Source organism: Pogona vitticeps, chromosome 4, assembly GCF_051106095.1.
Source record: "Pogona vitticeps strain Pit_001003342236 chromosome 4, PviZW2.1, whole genome shotgun sequence".
In the NCBI taxonomy this organism is placed as follows: domain Eukaryota; kingdom Metazoa; phylum Chordata; class Lepidosauria; order Squamata; family Agamidae; genus Pogona; species Pogona vitticeps.
Window position 1 is genome coordinate 26,706,068 of NC_135786.1, and position 22,196 is coordinate 26,728,263.

The 22,196-nt window shown below is 38.8% G+C and overlaps 1 protein-coding gene across 8 annotated transcripts in view; it reads left to right on the plus strand.

Moving 5' to 3' along the window:
* Positions 1–22,196, plus strand: part of ZHX3 (zinc fingers and homeoboxes 3) — a 90,102-nt gene that overhangs the window by 20,783 nt on the left and 47,123 nt on the right. For 3 of the 8 annotated variants that reach the window (XR_012086179.2, XM_072996954.2, XM_072996957.2), the window contains exons 2-3: positions 8,057–8,162; positions 9,090–9,148. The gene's annotated coding sequence lies outside the window, so the exon portion shown is untranslated. Of the gene's footprint in view, positions 1–6,939; positions 7,103–8,056; positions 8,163–9,089; positions 9,149–10,070; positions 10,506–22,196 lie in introns of those variants that run through there. The other 5 variants (XR_013544756.1, XR_013544755.1, XM_072996955.2 and 2 more) reach the window with 3 other exon arrangements.

Sequence of the window (22,196 nt, forward strand, 5' to 3'; positions counted from 1 at the left end):
AATATCCTGGTCTCCTGTTTTGTGGAGCATAGATCTGCTAAGCTTTGAAGTTATGTAATTCATTTTCTAAGACGGGGCCAATAGCATGTTTGCTACCTTATTTATTAGCCCCTTGGAACAGCATTGCATAACTTTATCTCTCTCTTTTCTAGCAGTAACTCGTGCTGACCGAAGTGATGTCATATTAGTTGTGTGATGTTAAACAGGCCACGGGTGTCAGTGAGTCATTACATGATGCTTCCATGACATAGCACGAGGAATAGGTTAATAAAGAATGAACACCACACTCTCTATTAAGCTTCGGATGACAGCAAGGGGCACAACACAACAGACTCTATGTCACCCAAGCAAGAAGTTGAGTTTAGTTGTCCTGCTAGGGTAGAAAGTACTGTACACTAAAAATCAAACAGGTCAGTATACCTAGTGGTTGGATGAGACTGGATCTTTTCATAGTCTGTGTTAGTAGTTACTACTTGTGTCTATGATATTATACCACCATCTAGAGTGGTCGTATAGACCAGATGGGTGGGATACAAATCAAATAAATAAATAAAATAAAAATTGGCTAAACCACTTTGATGTCTGAAACCAGCAGGAAGGTCTAAGGAAAAAAAGTAAATGGAGCATGAGCTTAAGGAGGCAGCAACTGGAGTCTTGAAAGGCAGTCGGTTGAAAGCAGTGATGTAGATGTGTGGATTAGAAAGCAAAGGTTGAGATTTCAGGGAAGCACCTGAGAGGAATAACATGCACAGAAGACTTGAGGGGGGAGTCACACAGGGAAAGGAGAGAGAGTGGGTAGAGGGAAGAACTGTGAAATTACATCTTGTTGACATAATCTATTAGGTTTTTGACTGTATGCCTGCAATCTACTCTGATTGCCACTGTTGTATAAGAAGAATTAACAATAATTAGTCTGGAATTATTTCAAGTCCTGCTTATAACTGCTGTTTGCAGAACCTTTATGAAGACATTTCAAACTACAACCCATTCACTCAGCATTTTTCGTGGCTTTCTCTCATTATACATTACATCCCCCCACCCTGGCAAATTCTTAGAACCATCATAGGTCAAAGTCTTGGCTGATCACTGCAAGGTTCTTTCCAAAGTATGTTGAAATCATAGCCATTTAGTAACAGCATCAATGTATCCCATTGGAATTTGTGTGTACGTGTGGGGTGGGTGGGTGTGCCTGCCTGCCTGCCTGCCTGTTAAGTCGGTCTGTTTAAACCTGCAAACATTTGATGCATGTTTAAAGTAGTTTCTTCAGCCCTGTCATGAAGCTGGACTTTCTGTTCTATCCCATCTTTGTCTGTGAGCTAATGTAAAAAAAGATGATCTCACATGCCTTCAGCATAGTTAAGCCATTGAAGTACAGCTATCTTGCCTTTGAAGAGCTTGCTGTGACATCACAAACCACATTCTGTTGTAATAGTAGCCAAATGGTATTGGAATCCTGCATATGAATATTGTGAGGTTAAATATTATGAGAAAAACGCAGCAAGAGTATCGTTTCTGTAGAAGTCCAGACAGCACTTTATGTTTTTGAGGGTAGAAGTTAAAAGGCCGAAAAAGTGAAACAGGTTGGGTTGTTATGTAATCTGTTGAAACTCACTTCTGAAGAAATGGTAAGATCCATTCCCCCCCCCCGTACCCAATTGGCTGTCATCCAGCTTCTAAAAATATATAGTCCTTTTATGCTGATTGGGCAATGTTGGGTGGCTCGAAGGAGCTAGCTGGTTTAGAGTATTGCCCAGACACCTCCTACTGGTAAATGAATGACACGATACTTGTATCCTCTGATCATTTGGTGAAGCCCTGTGTTGCTGTATATTAATCTTGCCAAATTTTCCAGCAACTATGCAGGACTGGTACTACTGGGTTTAAATACAAGAGAGTACAGTGTCTTCAAAAAAGATGCTTCTGTTGTGGCATTCAGTCACGTGCAATCAAAGCACCTCTTTGTCTTGAATGGTTTTTACAAGATCTTGTAGGGATCCTTAAGTCTCAAGAGACTATGGTAACATGCTCTGAATAGAGGACTTGGAACATTATCCAGTGTGGCTGAGAAGGTCAATATGAGAGTGAGAATCCCACACTGAAGACAAATGCAACCTGTCCCCTGTCCAGCTCCCTGATTTTGCTGGTTTCAGGATTGCCTCTTTGCCTCCGCCTGCTGGACAAGTGTCTCTTCAAATTGGTAGAGGCCATGCTGCACTGCCTGCCTTTCTGTGATATTTCTAGAAAGCTAGAAGTCAAGCAGAATATTTAAATTTAAGCTTATTCTTATGTTCTGTTCCCCATTTACATATGAACCACTGATTCCACACTGAATTCCAAAAATAATGGAATAAGGACATACAGACACAAACTCTATCCATTTTTTTAACCTGAAAACTTGAATGCTAGGATTCTGTCAATGATATAATTGTTTGTTTCTCCTTTTGATTGGAATAGATCTGTCTGTTTGCTAAGCATTGTCTCTTTGCTAAACTGCAAGTAAATCAACGTTGAAAGTTAATAATCCGCTAAACAGTTTACGTTTTGCTGTGGAACTGTGGCTGGAAAGATTTTCCTTTACAGAGGAAGCAGGGAAACTGCTTCTACAGATGGTTTTGACTACAACCCTCATCAGCCCCAGACAGTATGGCCAGGAATAAGAGTTTATGAGAGGTGTGATTCAAAATATTTGGAGTGCCAAAGCTTGCCCACCTCTGCTGTACAAGAATCAGGTGATAGAGAGGTTTGAAACAAGATCTGAGACTATCTGCTCTTGAACTGGCTATTATTCCCCCTCTAATTCTCAATCTCATGCAGGTAATACTTGTAGTAGTTAGATGTATTTAAAAAATCAAAGTATTTATCTCACCCTATGCTTCTTTTTCATTTTTCACTTGTACCCCATAATCTAGGAATGGATAAATGTGGTCCTCCCTTGGTGTTTTAAGGGAACAATTTCCATAATCATCCTTAGCTACACTACCTAGGGCTGGTTAGGATTGTATGTCTCAGACATCTGGAGGACTAAATGTTGCAATTAAATTTTTTTTCTTAAGTCATGGGTTTTGGAAACACTGGCTGTTCTTTTATGTATGAATGCTGAATTGAAGTTTATTATACTTGACAGCTCTCCAGCACTAATGAAAAATCGTAATAAAGAAGTTGAGTTGGCCTCCACCCTCTTGTCCTTCTGTCGGCAGGCAAAAACCTTGCTGTTCAAGCAGGCTTTTAATTGATAAATGCGGATTTTCGGAATGCTTCATTTATTAAATTTAAGGATTTTTTCAAAAATTTAATGTGTTTTAAATTGTTATCATCAAAGTTGTCTTTCCTAGTTAGACTGGCATAACAAAAATCTTAGAGAAGAGTTGTCCCAACTTAAGAACTTGCTATATCAAGTTGCATACCAAGTTGTGCAACTTAGTGCTCAAGGGTTAGGGCAACACACATAATCAGATTATCTTTGGGTAGATTGACTATATGGAGGGATGATGATGTCACCAGCAGGAGGAGGGGTTGGTTGGTTGGTTGGTTTTGATAATTTTCAGTCACTTAGATTGCCCAGGTTGTGAATAATCCATTGCGTAGTACCCATGAGACAGAGGGAGGAAGTATATTCACGAAGGCTTTCACGGCCGGGATCTAATGATTGTTCTGGGTTTTTCGGGCTCTTTGGCTGTGTTCTGAAGGTTGTTCCTCCTGACGTTTCACCAGTCTCTGTGGCCGGCATCTTCAGAGGACAGCAGCCTGTACTCTGGTGTAGTTGGCTTGGGAGTGCAGTATTTATGGCTGTGAGATAGGCTTTTGTCTTTTCCTGTAGATGGGTGATTAGTGTGTATTGTTATGGGTGTATTGTTGTGCTAAGGGGAAGAGATTATCTGTTCCTGTGGTTGATGGGTGTCATTAGCTGGTCTTTTGTGTGTAGTGATCCCCTGTCCTTGTTGGGTGGGTAGAGTTCGTTGACCTTTTGCACGTAGTATGTTTGATAGCTGGGAGCCAAGTTTTGTTGAGCTTCATACTTTCCTCTTTTTTGTTGAAACTGTGCTTGTGCTTGTGGATTTCAATGGCTTCCCTGTGCAGTCTGACGTAATGATTGCTCGTGTTGTCCAGTATTTCAGTATTTTGAAATAGAATTTCATGTCCAGTTTGTTTTGTTTCAGGGCATGTTCAGCTACTGCTGATTTTTCTGTCCCTTGCTGGTTTGATGGCTCTTGTGATTTCATTTTTGGAGTAGCCATTTGCCTGTAGGGCCCAGTTCAGATGATTCAACTCAATCAAACCTAGCAAACAACACTGAACTGAAGAAGAAAAACAGCCACCCACAAATAAAGTATTTCTGCCATACATCAAAGGGGTCATGGACCGCATGGGGAAACTTTTGAAAAAACACAACCTACAAACAGTATTCAAGCCCACCACAAAAAATACAACAAATGTTATGGTAAGCAAAGGACAGAATGGACCCCCTCACCACCGCAGGAGTATACCGGATACCTTGCAGTTGTGGCTAGGTATATATTGGAACCACAAAACGAATCATCCAGACCAGAATCAAAGAACATGAGAGACACTGCAGACTAAACAACCAGAAAAATCTGCAGTAGCTGAACATGCCCTGACAGATGATCACTAATGAAGGATCCTCCCTCCCCCCAATTCTGGGTTGTGGGCAACTCATGCAGAATGAGACAAATGCATGGACAACTCAGAACTGATGCAAGAATTCTTATTGTTGGCAATGAGCTGCTGCCAGTGACATCACTTTCACTACACTGATGGAGTGATGAAATATGATCCTGATAATGGTTTTAGTGTATAAGTAAAGTACTCAGTAAGACATGATTTTTACAGTTGTAAATGGTGCAATGCTTAGTGCTTGTGACCAATTTTTTCTCCTATGGCCTTATTATATTTGATCTTAAAATAGCCCAGTTGATACTAATGGGGTTGCCATACACAAATTATGGTTCTCCCCATAAAGCACAGGAGATCTCTCTGTGTCTGTTTTTAACAATCTGGGATAAGGGAATAGGCTGTCTGTCTTGGGTCACTTGACCAGCTGGATTATACTGATGACAATTGTTCTTCATCATGGTCTCTATGTTTCACACAATTGGGTTCTGCACCTGCACATACGGTCCCAGAGAAACTTCCAGAGCTTCATCCTTGTGTCTTCCTTCTCTTAGCCCCCAACTTGCATGCTTCACCTGCTTTCCATAGCCCTTTTGTGTTTGGAAAACTGCCTTGAAATGTAATTTTTTGTTAATATAATAATCTCACTTTTACATGTTTGACTGTTGAAAACCATGTCATGTCCTCATCTTATTAGTCCTTGTATTATTTCCCTGCATTCCATGTTGTACCAAATGATTTCAGAACAAAATTAGTCTGTGCTTATAGACCTCAAAAGAGTTTTTGATAGTGTGGGTTATGGGAAACTATAAAATATTCTAAAAGAATTGAGCATGTCACAAAATTTGATGGCCCTGATATGTAACCTATACTTTAGCTAAGACACCTCTTTTGGACACTATATGGAGAAACAGAAAGATTTCTTTTTGGCAAATGTGTAGACAAGGTGTATTTTATTTTCCTGTCTGTTCAGTATATATGCAGAATTAAGAGAAAACTTTAGTTCACAGCTTATACAAATAACGGAGGTGCACAGAAAGGTCTGCGGTAGCAAAACAGGATGCCCACTCTGGTTTAAAGAAACAGGAGAATGTTCTCTGTCTCTTTCATATGAGTCGATTCTGAAGTAATCCAATGAAATTGATTGGCAAAAGTTTCAAGGCAGTCACAGAGAGTGCAATATCATATAATTAATCTGTTAAATTTACTGCCACATGATGGGAATAGTGGCCAGTAGCTTAGATAGATCTATAGAAGCCTAAGACAAATTCACAAAGGCTAAGGCTGTCAATGACTACTAGTAGCCACAGTTGTGACATATTATCTCCAGGATCAAGAAGTATCATTCCATTGATTGCAAGAGAGCAATCAAGAGGAATTGTTTTTGGGTTTATGTTATACTTATGAGCTTCCCAAGTCTGGTAAGGTTATTCTTATATCTCCATTGCTTAATCAGTGCTCCCTATTCTCAATTCAGTTGCATTTATTCAACTTTATTCAGTTTATTTATTTTTTCATTTGCAAACTCAAGACCTGGCTATTCGGGCGGGCTTTCCCTCCTGATGCATCTTAAATTCACATGTTACCATCTTGGATTTATAGTGCATGTTTATTGGTTTAACTGTTTTTAAATTTGTAATGTCACCCAGAGTAGACCTTTGGTCTAGATGGGCAGAGTAGAAATCAGATCAAATAAATAAAATAAAATAAAATAAATAAAATAAATACATTTATTTGACTAATCAGATGAAAATCCATGTGGAACTCTCCATTGAGTTGTTTGCCAACTCAACTACTCACAAGTCACGATTGGTGGTAGACAAAGGAAAAAGTCTTTCCCCAGAGCTTTAATGGACAGCAGACAATGTACAAGCAGGGTTTATCCATTCCAGTTGTCTGGGATTAGACCTATCACTTCTAGTCCTCTTCCCTTCTGCTTTCCCAGAGTATTTAATAATTAGAGGAAAAATGGCTGAGAACAGACAGAATTCAAAGCAGATTTCTTTTTCTCTTTTGCACACTCCAAATAACAAATTTTCCTGTTTTGTGATCTCGTTTTTGTCCCAAGTGTAAGAAATTGTTTTAATGGCAGACTGTCAGATTATTTGTCAAATTGCTAGTGTTTTCTGTAGAGTCTCTAGTGTCTCAGGCTGAGGTTTTTCACATCATCAGCCTATTCCAGTTGTTTCAGCTGGAGGTACAAGGAACAGAGCTGCAAACTTTCTATATGCAAAGCTGCTAAGTGTGGTGTCTTCTTATTTGTTTTTGTCATCCCTCTTTTGGATTATTATTTTGCTTTTGGTGTTTTAGATTCCAGATATACAGTTTTTTCTTGATGTGACAGCTGGGAATTGAACATTAACTCCCCACAAGCTGCTCTGAATGAATGCATATCATTAAATGAGTTGCAGCAAGAAACACTATGATTTTAATGGTGTGGAAGTTTGCTCTCTGTGTTTTGTATTTCAGTTAGGTGAGTTTTATATTTGTACACCTATTTTTTAAAGTGTAGCTTCAAGCTATTAAAAGAACCTAGTTTATCATTTCTATTGATAAACTGGTTTAATACTTTATCATTTCTGAGGAGACACAATTAAGCTGCCACTTTGAAAGAGACAATGAGGCATGTAGTGGAGAATAACGCTGTACATTTATACAGTATATAGCTGTGGGTTATAATGTATCATTTCAGTGGTTGACCAATAGCTTCTCTAAACAGTTTCCTAGCTAGCTGGTTCTTAACAATTTCCTGGCTGAATCTTTGCAAGAAAGAACTTAGGCTGCTGCTTAGTATTTGTGTAATTAATTGCTACTTATTCAGCTAACTTTTCTCTGTGTTTTCTCTCTCTCAAATGCTCCCAAATGAATGTAAAAACATTTATAGTCATGAAATAAAGCTCTAGCAGTTAGTGGCAGGCTGTCTGACTACCAGACACTGCAGACAAGAAAAGAGAACAGCTAGTACCGTCGCATCCTGATTATAAAACTCCATGTATAACGGGTGAAGGAAGTGAACCTGGCATCTTCTTGGCTGAACTTCTGACAGGCAGCTAACATTTTACTGTTCTAAAGGGTATTTGCTCTCTAGGATTTTTTTTTTTTTTTTGGAGAAGATGTAAATTCTGTTTTAAAATGTGTTAAATCTGACTTGGGATATTTTTTTTAATTTGTTAGGGTTAGTTAATCCTTTTTTTTCCTTTTTAAATCAATTTATTTTAAATCACCCTAGGAACTCTGATGGGCAGAAAGTCAATGAACATACAATTTAATAGTAGCAGCATCAGTAATATGCCAGGTTTCAAATACAGCATTTTGTTTGTTTTGATGCTTGATTTCCATTGTAAATGAAAATTAAGATGCTGGTGCTTTCTTTTGACTGCCTTGCAGCGAACCTCTAGAAAATAATGTGATTTCTTAATAATTCCAGGGTTGATGCTGGCCGGCAGGCTGTCAGGACAAGAGAGATCATATGCCTAAAAGAAAAGAGAAGAAATGGGAAGTGATATATTGAAGTAAACACTGAAGTTTTAGAGGTATGGGTTTTTCAGATATATATAATATCACACATTCTGTTAAAATCATCATATATGCTACATTTTAATATTACAGTGACTGAAATACTTTTGCACTGCTTCACAAAAGGTGTAACTTTTGGAAGAGAACAGCCTCAAGTTAAGAAATCTCCATAGATGTTTTCTGTTGAATGCTAGATTAAGCGACAGTGTCAGTGAATTTTTTTTAACTTGAGGCAGTTTGCTAAACTGAAAAAAAAGTTACACCTTTAGCACAGCAGTGTAACAGAATTTCAACCAATGTGTCAAAATTTATGATGCGCAGGGAGTGTTTGTTACATGTATTTTGCAACAGCTTTATTTCAAAATGCAAGAAAATTGAGGTTCCTAACTATTTCCCTCTCTGTTTTAAGCTAAAACTTCCTTTGATTTCAAACGTTTGGCTGCTGCCTCTGCCGTTATCAGTCTGATCGTTGTCAACAACACCTAAAGAAGTATGAGGAATCACCAAAGGCACTAACTTGTCCTCCCCTACAGACTAGAAATAGAGGACTTCTGACTGAAGTCCATCCTGTCTAGTTCAACCTTATTCAATAATAATAATAATAGCAACAAGATGAAATAGGGTGCTTAAAATTTGTTGCCAATTGTTAGCATAAGCGGTGAGTAAGTGTACCAATCATCTTCTGATGGCTGTCTCTACAGTGCTATTGTTTATTTCTATTTAAATTAAACTCCCCTGTTTATTTCTAAATTGCATTAACAGATATAAAATAGCATATGATTTGTCTTTTAGACAATTCTGTGTTTTCTCTCGTTCTCTTTCTGGGCGACAGCTCCTTTTACTTTGGGAGTGGAATATAATTGGTGATTCTAGATTCCAACTGTTTCCCCTTTCCGCTTTGCATAAAACTAACTCGTCTGCACTTCTTTTTCTTTGTTGGCTAGACTGGCATGAGGGCAGATCAGAAGAGCCTCTCTAGTGGTGGAATTACTTTCCTTATGAGGTTTGACAGTCTTTTTTTTTAAATCACCACTCCCCATTTTTGTAAGGAAAGTCCTATTTGTATTTCAGACGGTGTTTATAATTGAGCTTGCATTCTGGTACACAGTTACATGACAGCTAGCAGCATTATGAGGGGAACTTATTTCTGAGTCAGCATGCCTTGGATTGCAGTTTATTGTCTGCTCCGTTTCACTTAGAGGATTATTATTATTATTATTATTATTATTATTATTATTATTATTATTATTATTATTATTATTATTATTATTATTATTATTATTACTAGTAGTAGCAGTAGCAGTAGCAGTAGCAGTAGCAGTAGTATTGCTTTGTTTTTGTGAGAGTGATATGGAATAATGGTATAAGCTTTCACAATGTTTTGATGTGAATTGCTTTCTTTTGTGTTTTTTGTGGAAGCTGCTTTAGAAATTTGAAAAATGTAGTGTAGTGCTTGGAAAATTGCACTCAGGAGACCAGGACTCCAGTCCCCACTTGACCATGAAATTCATTGAGTGAGCTTGGGCTGATCACACTCACTAACCTAACTCACAGTATTGTTTTGAGGTTAAAGTAGGGAACAGTCATGTAAGCAACTTTGAGCTCAAAAGAGGATGGGTAAGGTGTAGATATAATAAACAAATACAGCACATTAATTAATATTTAAATAAATGAACTTACTTCTTTGCTTGTGCTTAGTGTGCTATGATTGCTATATAGTTCAAGATAACAAAAATGGTAAGTTTGCTCTGCACGGAGTCAACTAGCATTTCTACTGAGAGATGGATTGTGTCCTTACTGTAAGCCATTAGATGCCAGCTCCATGCGTTAGAACCAGTTTTTTTCAAGTGTTTTCTCATTTATTTGTCACTATCTACTTTTTGAAGTTGTTCACTGCTAATTTATTGTTAATTTATATAATTTAGCTGTGGCACTCTTGCTGAGAATATATTTCCTGTGTTGCTGAACACACTGCTTCTTCCCTCATTATCCTGATTAAAGAATGTCCCATCAAACATTCCAGTACTCTGAAACAAGGTGCTGCTGTCCAGACACAGTGATGCAGCCATGGTGGATATATCTAGGCAAGACTCAACTCTCGATCTAAACAGCCATTTAATACTGTATAACACTTTTTCAATGCTAATCTCAAAATGTAGATAAAATGAGGTTTGTTTTTGTTCAACAGCTTGGCTTTATAATGTATTTCAAAGTTTACTCTTGGATCCACAAAGCACTCTGCCCCATCCTACCCATTCACAAGTCACGAATCAATGTACTTTTTGTCTAAAATGCTAAATATTTCAGAACGTTTTGGAAAACCTTGTGTGATGTACAGCTCTTAAATAAATAGGATTTTGTATTGGTTTGGTTTTGATTCCTTAAAGTAAGCTTGGCAGGTAAACTCAGAATGCTTGGTCACAATAAGCTAAGAAATTCACATCACTTTTAAAAGGATCAAAGCCTTATAGAGATGACCTACAACATCTGGCAGCTAAGAAAAGAGAGTTCACATATCATTGTTTTATTCTGTATTGTATTGTTCCCTTGATTCTTCTCTGGTATTGTAAACACATGTTCAGATATCTGTCCTGGCCTCCACATGACTACTGTAGACTCGGTACCATTTACTAAACTTCGACTTACACTGGTGCACTACTGTTTTCATTTTCATTTGAAGAAGTGTGCTTAGACCCATGAAAGCTTAAAAAATAAAAACTATTAGTCCTAAAGGTGCTGCAAACCCCTTGGAGAAATATTCACAAAATTAATACGTGAAGTTAGCAGATTGCTGCTTCTTGGAGAAAAGAGCCATTCTTCCCCCAACCCAAATCATTAGGTCCTTTTACTTTACCCCACACACATCCCAACCCCAGACAGGAGCCAATAAAGGTGATACAACGGGCAGATTGCCTACAGCTTGCTGAACTTCTGCAAATTTGCAAGTGCTTTAAAGTTCACCAGTGGTATTTGACTTCTTTTGCCTTGATAACTGATCTGAAAACTATTGAGGTCTTTCTCCTTCGCTTCCCATGACAGCACAGTGGAAGATATACCCATTGCTTGACTTGACCTTTGTATCTTGGCACTAGAGACATCGAGTCTCTGGCAGAATGCAGTCAGAAATGGAAGGGGCAATCTTTTGTTTAAAACACTGCCAACTCCTGCATGGAACAGTTTGTTCTGATGAAAGAATGACCTAGTTCGATAAGCAGGAGAACACAGAGCTGCAAACCAGCACATTCAGAACATGGCAAGAACATATCATAGCATAGTTAATTACATTACAGCCTCATCTCCCAGACGTAGTGTTGCAGAATTTTAAATTTCTTGTAAAATATTACATTTTTGCTATGCAGTAGCAGTACAGAGGTCCATAGAGGAGAATAATACGTTCTCCAAAATAATTTCCCATTAACTGGCACTTGAAGTCTCAATAACTCACTCTGAGAAATTTGTAGGAGAAAGAATTAAAAAACCTCTTTACTTACAGTTGCTTGAAATTACAGACTTGTGTATGCTGCTTTCTTTACTGCACACATAAAACCGAACAATAAAATCAATAGCAAACAAACAACTGCCACCAATCCAGGAAAGAGAGGAAAAGAACATTAAGCAAAGAGATGGAGCTCTCTGAATTCAAAGACTGGAAGGAACAATTTCTTAGTGCTAGATAATCACCCCAGCCCAGAAAAATCCCTCCTAGTCAAACTACAGGCAGCATTTGAGGTTGCAAACAAAACTCTAACACACAGCCCCCTGTGAACCCCAAAATTAGATATAAAGAACTGGAAATCCCTTCAGAGCGAGTTTTTGAGCAGCAAGACTTCTGAAGGGGAGGAGGAAGTAGAAAATGCTGTTTTAGCATCTAGTTACAAGTTTGATTTAGTCATGTATTTTCTAATTGGTTGTTTGGCATGGTGGATACTGCAAATTAATTGTATACCTATTCCAAATAAGAAGGGATCCTGTTAACCTGTTTTGCACATCCCTGCATCATAATATTCTGCAGATGGTATTCTAAGCTTTTTAACTTGAAATGCACCAGACCGCTTGGCTTATGCTTCTGTGATTCATTATATACAAAGTTTGCAATTCACAAATGCCCTATAAATAATTCCCTGTAGCAAATTTGCACTTAAAATGTCATTAATTTCCGTGGATGTGCTAGATGTTAGGATTTAGCAATGACTATACCCTGCTTGTCTATCAGGAATTTGCTGACATGGAGAATCAAGGCTTTAAAAGTGGCTATGCAGTTTTAGCTCACCCTTTATTTACAATTTGCTAAGATACTTACCTATAATATTTGCTTGCTAAGGGGTTGACTTGCTGCAGAAAGAAGCTTGTTCTAATACTATTTGCTATCAAAGTTTTTCTCTCATTTACCTGGTGCATAAATCCAGTGAGTATGCAGTGAGTCACCTGGAATTTTGTTATTGCTTGAGTTTTCTACATTTCGAATCTGCTAATGTGAGCACTAAAAAGCACTACCAGCTCTCTTTTTCATGAAGGAGAGAAAAACAGAACAAAAGAGATGAAGGACACAGCTTCAGAAGATGTTTGTTAATTCAAGCTTTGCAACTCTGTGTCTGGATATAGCTGGAGAGGATAGTTTTTGAATCCAAGAGCAATAGCAAATGGGCTAGAGTGCTATCAAAGAGGTAGGCAGTAGTGTTGGGAGGAAGGAGAGAGAGTTTCACCTGCTACTTAGTTCATCAAGTTTGCTCCTTAAAGCCTTCTTCCACTCTAAAGTAGAAGATGCCCCAATCTAAACCAGAAGGACAGTGTCCTGGTTTAAATCTGTAGGCAAAGTGCAGCCATCTGGTGTTGTTAGATTCAAGCTTTCACCATTACTTATCCTTGGCTATGCTTCTAGGTATGGTGGAAATTGCAGCGCAACAAGATCTGAAGGACAGGACTTTGCTCATCCTTACCTTGCATACACAAAAGTCTTATCATCACAGAAAGGGTACTGTCTGTTTAAACATGCTGCTATAAGCTTGAAACTTTGTTTTAGAGTAACTTTAGGAATGTGAGCTTCGCTCTTAATTTTTTTATGTTAATGATGTTACACGTATATGAGCACCATGGTCAGCCATTCTGAAGCAGAGGAAGTTTTCTCTTTTTTTATTAAATTTATTTTATACATAGAAATTGTACATTTAAAAAGAAAACCCACCCCAGACTACAGTACCGTGTTTTCATGAAAATAAGACAGTGTCTTAAATTAAATTTTGCTCAAAAAAAAGCATTAGGGATCATTTTCAGGGGATGATTTATTTTTTCATGTACAACCATCTACATTTATTCAAATACAGTCATGTCATCTTCTGGTTGCTACACAATGGTGGAGGGCGGGGTTTCACTTAACTAGGGTTTATCTTTGGGATAGGGCTTATATTATGAGCATCCTGAAAAATCATACTAGGCCTTATTTTCAGGTTAGGTCTTATTTTCAGGGAAACAGGGTGTGTATAATAAAACTAGTGCTCCACATCAGCATCAGTATATTAACTTGTCAATTACCAGGGTGTTTTTTCTTTTCTTTACTCTGCTTTTCTTTGTAATCAACATACCCAAATTTTCTCTGAAAAAATTAATGAGTCTCGGACTGAGTTCATCCTTTCTCTTTGACAGAAAATATTCTTAAAATAATTACCCTTTAATATTCATTTTTTAAAATTTTCATTTCACATGTTAATTTATCATTAACTGATAAAGTCAAATTTTCTTTATACCATTCTTCCATATGAAGATTATAAATAATCTTCCTTTTTTGCAATAATTAATCTTGTAGCCATTACCATAATACTAATTAACTATATTTCCCCGCCCCTTCACGGATGGCTGCCTTGTCGTGGCGAAGGGGCTTGAGTAATTCAGAGAAGCTGTGGGCTAGGCCGTGCAGGGACATCCAAGATGGACAGGTCATAGTGGAGAATTCTGACTAAACACAATGCACCTGGATTAGGATGTGGCAAGCTACTCTAGTATCTTCGCCAAGAAAACTCCATGGACAAATGGAAGGGCATATCCTGAAGCTGAGGCTCCATCTCATGAGAAGAGAAGACTCCCTAGAAAAGACCCTGATGTTGGGGAAATGTGAAGACGAGGAGAAGGGGATGACAGAGGACAAGATGGTTGGACAGTGACATTGAAGCTACCAACATGAATTTGACCCAACTCTGGGAGGCAGTGGAAGACAGGAGGGCCTAGCATTCTCTGGTCCATGGGGTCACGAAGAGTCGGACACAACTTAACAACTAAACAACAAAAATCTTTCCCCTTCCCAGTCCAGTTGCAGGTTACCAAAAATATTTAGCAAAGCATTCATTGGAGATTTTTCCAAATTTATTTCTATAAATTCCTTAATCTCTTTGAATATCTTTTCCCAAACTTCCTGAATCGTCTCACATTTCCACCACATGTGGAAATATATACCTGTCTACATTTCAAAAATAGAAATGAAACTTTGGAATTCATTAAATTTAATTTGATAAATTGAAGCAACAAATTAAAGATCAGTTAAAGAAATTTAAAATGTTAAATTTTTCCTGGTATGGAAGGATAGTGTTCTGTAAAATGAAGATTATACCTAGAATTAATTTTTAATTCTGGATTCTTCCAATAAAGATGGCAGATACAGAATTAAAAGAATGGCAGAGGATGATTGTTAGAACAAAAGATCAAGGATAAATAAAAATGTATGGTATTTACCGCAGAAGGAGAGATAACTAGGTATACCTATTATTAAATATTATGTAGCAAACCAGTTGAGAAATAGTAAATAGTAAATAATTAATCTTAATCTGGAGGTATATTGGAGTTTTTAGAAGCTGAATAATATACAGAAAATGTTTTTAAGGAAGATAAGAATATTATAACAAATATAGATAATCTCTAAAAATATGATGTAAAGTTTCAAACATTATAGGAAGATTCTAAGGCGATCTCCCCATTAACTCAAGTTCTGGAATTAGACATGTTTCCAGAGGAAGCTTTCTAAGAAGTAAACATGATGAGTTTGTTACTGTAGCTGATCAAATAGTTCAGGAAAATGAGACAAATAACCACTTACTTTGAAAATTGGGAGGGATATTCTGTTCATACTATAACATAAATAGCCATTACTTAGTTGCAAAGATTAATTGGGAAGTACAGTACAGAAGTGAGAACAAAGCCATTTCCCATCTCAGTTTATTATGGCTCACCTTTGGAAAACAGAATTCTCTCCAGATGCAAATAATGGAAAGAAAACAAAGTATGCTGCCTAGCATAATTGCCATTTCCTGCAAGGGCTGGAGGGGCTGGAAGGACTATGGATGCTGCAGATGCACAGCCTTTCTTTCCCTGTACAGTGGCACCCCCTCAACATGGTTCCTTCACCCTTTCCTGAAGTCAGAGTACAGACCATGGAAACCAAACATCTTTGGAGGTTTCCATGTTTTCTGGGAGTGTGATCTCTTCCTTTAGGGAAAACTTCTTTTATTATTACAGTGGACCCTCGACTTACAAAAGTCCCTACTTATGAAAATTTTGAGGTACGAAAAGCTCTGGCTGCAAATTTTTGGTTCGACTTGCGGCCAGAGCTTCGACCTATGAAAGGCAGGGGGAAAGGGCGGGAAATTCAAAGCCGCCCCTGCTGCCCTCTGTCCACCATCAGAGGCAGAGGGCATCGGGGACAGGAGGCAGAGGGCAGCAGGTGCAGCTTTGGAAGCCTGGGAAGCCGAAAGCTGCTCCACACCCACTGCTGGCTTTCGGCTTCCCGGGCTTCAGACCCCCCCCCCTGCTGCCCTCTGTCTCCCTGTGTGGACAGGAGTCAGAGGGCTATGGAGATGAGAGACAGAGGGCAGTGGAGGGGGCTTTGAAGAACGGGAAGCTGAAAGCCAGCAGCAGGTGCGGAGCGGCTTTCGGCTTCCCAGGCTTTCAAAGCTGCACCCCCTGTCCTCTGACTCCTGTTCCTGGTGCCCTCTGCCTCCTGTCCCTGCTGTAGAGGGTAGTGGGGACAGAAGGCAGAGGACAGCGGGTGCAGCTTTGGAAGCCCAGGATTTTTTTTCTTTGGCTGGAACGGATTAAATAGTTTTCAGTTTATTCCTATGGGAAATGGACCCTCGACCTATGAACTTTTCAACCTTTGGCCACTGTTCCAATACAGATTAATTCTGTAAGTCGAGGGTCCACTGTATTATTATTTTAACGAGGAAATCCACGATGGCCTATGAGAGACCGTCCTGAGACCATAGCATTGGCTCCCATCAGAGTCATTGATGGAACCGATGAATCTTGGTTCTGAGATCTTATTTAAGTGGAATTTATACCAGCTGAAATACATTGTCAGTCTGCCTATTTTCCTATTTTACCTATTTTTATACTCCTAATCTTCCTCTTTTACCTATGTTTATACTCCTAATTGTATTCTCTTGTCACTGAATTTTCCACTTGTGTAGTTGCTTATTCATTTAGAAACTGAGACAGAACAATATTACTGTATTAAACATATTTATTACAATGATCTGTGGCATGCTTTTCAGAACACAAATCCTTCCAGAGTGATTTCCATATAGGATCTAAATATCTGAATAAAGTCACAGATGTAAACATTGGTGTAGATCTCACCCAAGTGGAGCTACTGCTAGTTGGCTCTGCAGAGATTAAGGAGAAAGTAGCCCCATTGAAACAGGTTCTAAGATAGTCTCTGCCTCCCTCCATTTTATTGTTCTTATCATCAATGCTAAAATGCAAGGGCTAGTCTACAGAAATGGAAGGAAGCTGTGAAGCATATGCAGAATTTTATTACTCTGAAGTAGTATTTCTTTCTTTTTTAAAAGCTTCAGTTTAGCCTTGATTTCAAAACAAATTATTGCAAGAATAAACATGGGTGAGCCACTCCTGGATATTTGCACTGGCTGGTCCAGTGTACTTGAGTTTTTTTAGACTAAGGGAGAAACTATATCTGAATAGTTCTGTGAAATTGATCTGGACAAAAATGACTCTGTTCTGCTCTGGTTTGGAAAATGAATGTGATTATTCACTCAGATGGCCTTCTGTGCCTATAAACCATCCAAGCATTTTGAAAGCTGAATGACATCTACAAAGCACAATTGAATGATGAGCATAAGAGAGTAATTGTTGATAGCAACACAAACTGTATGGTTCTGTTTTACAGCTTGATATTGCAACAGTTCCAGTGTTTTTATAATGCTAAACAAGATGTAAACACTTATTTTTCTCACCTTCTTTCAGTGGTTAGTTGGTTTGTTTTGCACGGACCCTTGAGCTTAATTTGAATTGCATAGCACTTCCCTTATTTGCATAGAGTGATTTTCATTTATTACTTCATTAATCCTTAAAATCAGAACCCTCCTCACTATGTGAAAGAGGCATGTTGTACAGATTAAGTAATTGTTGTTGAGCTGCCTTCCTTTGACGGTCAAGGAGGACTTGAATTGAGTATGGTTTGATCTAAACCTGGGTGGTCTCCCCCAGTTTTTTGCAATGTGGTACATCGGGCAGGTTTAGCTATTACAATGATTCCCAACCTTGGGCAACACAGGTGTTCTTGGGCTGCAATTCCCAGAAGCCTTCACCACCAGCTGGGGCGGCTGGAGTTACCCAAAGTTGGGAACTCCTGAGCTACAGTATTAGATGAGTAAAATCGAAGCACAAAGTAAATCTTGATTTTTCTCAACAAAGGCGAGATGGAAATTTGGCTTTTGAAACCAACCTCTCCCATGCATTCTGTAGAATGTAGCATTTATTTGTTAGTATAATTCAGTCCAGTTTCACATCATGAATTTACTCTTAAGTACAGCTCTTTCCTGGCTGTCCTTGCAAGTAATGTGTAAGTCATGGATCCTGAATCCAGCTCACTCACTGTTGAAGTTTGTCTAGCACTGGGAATCTCAGCCATGTTCAGGCTTTTCTGTATTTGGAATCCTTGCTTTTGCCATGTGAAGGAAGAAGGACAAACATCTCCTGTGCAGGAAGATGTTCCTTTATTCTTTTGACAAAAGAGAAGAAATGAAATACTGTAAAACCAGACAAAGCAAAATAAGAGTAGTTCTTTCAAACAAAGATAAAACCCAACACTTGCCATTTTTAAAAAGTTATGTTGTCTGCACAGTAGACATGGTCTAGAGGGGCGGGGTAAAAATAAAATAAAATAAAATAAAATAAAATAAATAAATAAAAATTAATAAGAAGCTGATGGCATATACCAAGATCCAGGTCTATAAGGCCTGTGTCCTGAGCACACTCCTGTACTGCAGTGAGTCCTGGAGCCTTTGTGCATGGCAGGAGAGGAAGCTGAACACCTTCCATATGCGTTGTCTCTGGCACATTTTTCGTATACCTGGCAAGACAAAGTTCCCAATAGAGTAGTCCTAGAATAAGCTGAAATTTTTAGCATCTATACATCTGAAACAGTGATGTCTACATTGGCTTGTGCATGTCACGAGAATGGCTGATGGTTGGATTCCAAAAAATCTCCTGTATGGAGAATTAGTGGAGGCAAATCCCCCTAGAGGGAGACCACAGCTGTGATACAATGATATCTACTAGCAGGATCTGAAGGCCTTAGGAATGGACCTCAACAGATGGGAAACCTTGACATCTGAGCGTTCAACCTCGAGGCAGCCAGTGCATCATGGCCTCTCACATTTTGAAGAGACACTTGTCCAGCAGGCCAAGGCAAAGAGGCAGTCCAAAAACCAGCAAAATCAAGGAGCTGGAGAGGAGACAGATTGGATTTGTGTTCAGTGTGGAAGGGATTGTCACTCTCGAATTGGCCTTCTCAGCCACACTAGATGTTGTTCCAAGTCCTCTATTCAGAGCACGTTACCATAGTCTCTCGAGACTGAAGGATGCCTAATCTAAGCCCATAGTGTTTTCCCCTAGCATTCATTCACTTTTGGTCTGGAACTACATTAAGGCTTCAGTCCTTCATCGCCTGATCATCAAGGCGACATGCTCATTTCATAGACCAAATGATAATTAAGTTGGCTGGTGGAATTGCCATGGAAGGGCTTAGCAAGCAGTTACTGTCATTGCAAAGTGAACTGTTAATGAGCTGTTTGCAAGAGGAAGAATTTGGAATGCCTCTAGCTTTTTGGATGTGAGCACAGCTCTGACTTAACTGAGCATGCTGGCTGGGAGCTTGTTGGAGTGATAGTCCAAAAAAGTAACTTTTCGAAGCTCTTGGCAGTGTTTGAGACATTGGTGTATTTGTGCATGTTATTACATGGATGTAACATTTATGTATCCTTTGAAGGTTATCAAAGAGGTACTAGAGTGTGATTCGATGGTTATATAGCTCACATTTTGGACTGCTTCTAGCACAGTCTGGTTCGACCTGTTTTTCGATGACTACACAATGCACATGAAATTATGAACCAGCCCATATGCTCTTTGTTTGTTTGAAGCTGAGCTGGAGCAATTGGGACCAGATTACATTTGCATGAAAAGGATTTTAAACCCAGATAGGTTTTATCTCTTTGCAGTTCAGGGGACTCTCAAGAGCTTCCTCCAGCACCACAATTCAAAAGCGTCAATTCTTCAGTGGTCAGCCTTCTTTATGGTCCAGCTCTCACTTCCATACATTGCTACTGGAAAAACCATAGCTTTGACTATGCGGACTTTTGTTGGCAAGGTGATGTCTCTGCTTTTTAAGATGCTGTCTAGGTTTGTCATCACAATATACACCCTTGTTGTACTCCTTTCCCAAGTTTGAAACAATCAGTTGTTCCATATCCAGTTCTAACTGTTGCTTACTGTCCCACATATAGATTTCTCAGGAGATAGATAAGGTGGTCAGGCACCTGCATGGCATAGCCCATAGCTTCTCTGAATTACTCAAGCCCCTTCACCACAACAAGACAGCAACCCATGCAGCTAATGCCAACTGGAAAATATGTGTTCCTCTCATCCCTTAATTGGATGTTATTTGCATCTTGTACTTCATAACAGGTTGTTAAAAAATTTAAGTTTAAGAGGAATTACTCACACAGGACATCTGCCCTATTTTGTTTATTTGTTCCAGCAACGTAATTACAGCTCCAAATGAATCAATATGGATGATATGGCTTCCTTGTTGCCATAAAAGGGACACAGAAGTTATTCATGGGCTACAACTCCCAAAATCCCTGGCTACCATGCTGGCTGGTAGATCAATCATCATCACTGTCTACCAGCCATAAGAACTACAGAACTGGAAGGGATCCTGTGGATTATTGAGTCCAACCCCTGTTATGGAGGCACAGTGGGGAATTGAACTCCCAAGTTCTGGCTTCACAGCCAGATGCCTAAATCACTGAGGTACTGGATCTAGCAGTTCTGAGAGCTTTACTCTAAGCAAATACCTTCTCTGATCTCTGTCAGTTTGGATCTATGCCCATGTAGCCTATCTTAAAGGAGACCTTCCAGTGGTCTGAAAAGATGCTGATCCATGAACAGGACCTCAACAGGAGTTGGTCCTCCTGAAGACTGGACCTATTCTTGCTCCAACCAGGTGTGATCAGATGGGGAAAGAGCTCACATTTTGGACCACTTGGGACACCATGAGATATGAGCTATTTCCTGGTGATCACAGGAGATTGTGAACCAGCTGAACCCTCATCTATGACAAAGATGTTCCAACGGAAAGAACAAAACTACTCTCCTACTCTTTTGGTGGGCAGGGCTGGAAGGATTCTTGCATGGATGGAGGGCTGCTTTAACGGAGGTTGCATCCAGCACTCTTTCCACTACAATCAAACACAATCCTTTCTTGCTATCTGATTGCACCCTAAGTCTCAGTGTCAATATGATTTATTAATTATTCATATTAGCTAATTACCTGATATCGTTTTATCATGCAGTTTAGAATGATCATGTAGCATCTGAGTGGCCTTCAAGGTTTAAATGTGGACCATGGTAATATTGCACATCCACACCCTCAGGAGTTATTGAACAAACATGGAAAATATTTATTCACAGTTCCAGGGACTGGTTCACTGTGAAGGAAGAAACCCCAACTTTAACTTTGCTTTAGCTTTTGCGATCACAAATGTTTCATCAAACTGGTACAGAAAGCAAGCTAAGGGGAAACTGCTGTTTAGTGATTTTAAGAATACTCACTGGATGAGTTCAGCTTTAATTGCTAAGCAAGGCTTATGAGAAGGTCATACTGTACTTATAATCTTCTAATTGGGGACACTGGTGTTGGCCAACACCAGTGTTTTGCGTTACTAGCAGCACTGCCTCATTAATTCCATGAAAACAAACCTCTTGCATCCAGTACAGCTGAAAAGGACTAAGCTTTCTTTCTCAGTAGTACGTTTGAAATGTACCTATTGTTTGTTCATGTTGAAAGCAGAAGTACCTATTACAATCTATATATTCAATTTATATTTACTCCAGAGATCACTTTAGGTCATTCTCATATCTAATTAATACAAGACTTTTAAGATGATGCCTTGGATCTAATTACTTCTAGCTACACTGGCAGTACAATGTCCCTGCAGTAAATGGTTCCAAATACTCCCAGTGTTACAGCACCTGAATTCAGCCAATTGAATAGGCTAAAATAATTTTGCCCTTTCTTCTCCATCTTGTCAAATAAGAGGATAATTTTTATGCTCCAACTTCCTGTCTTTAAACATGTCCCATTATGGTATACCAAGCTAGCCCCATATTGCTGCATAATTACTACCATAGAGCTTGTTTCAATGTTTTGTTTGGTCTGTTAATGGACTATTTAAATATTTTGCCATCGCTGTAGGAACAGTAACTATACCCATGAGCAGAAACAGCCAGTTTGGGATAGGAGGTGGTGGTGGTGACAGTACTTTCCTTATACTGTATATTGAAAAATTCTGGACTGGGGTAGAATACCAAACCTGCCTGTCTCTTGTAATATACTGATCTAGTTCATACGCAGATGTTCCTCATCATACAGGGAAAAATAGTAATGTGACAGTTAATATCTGGGTAATACATGCTAATTGTATTTATTTTCTCTGAATGAAGATTAATAATTGTTTAGAGAGATATAAATTGCACGTTTTTACTGG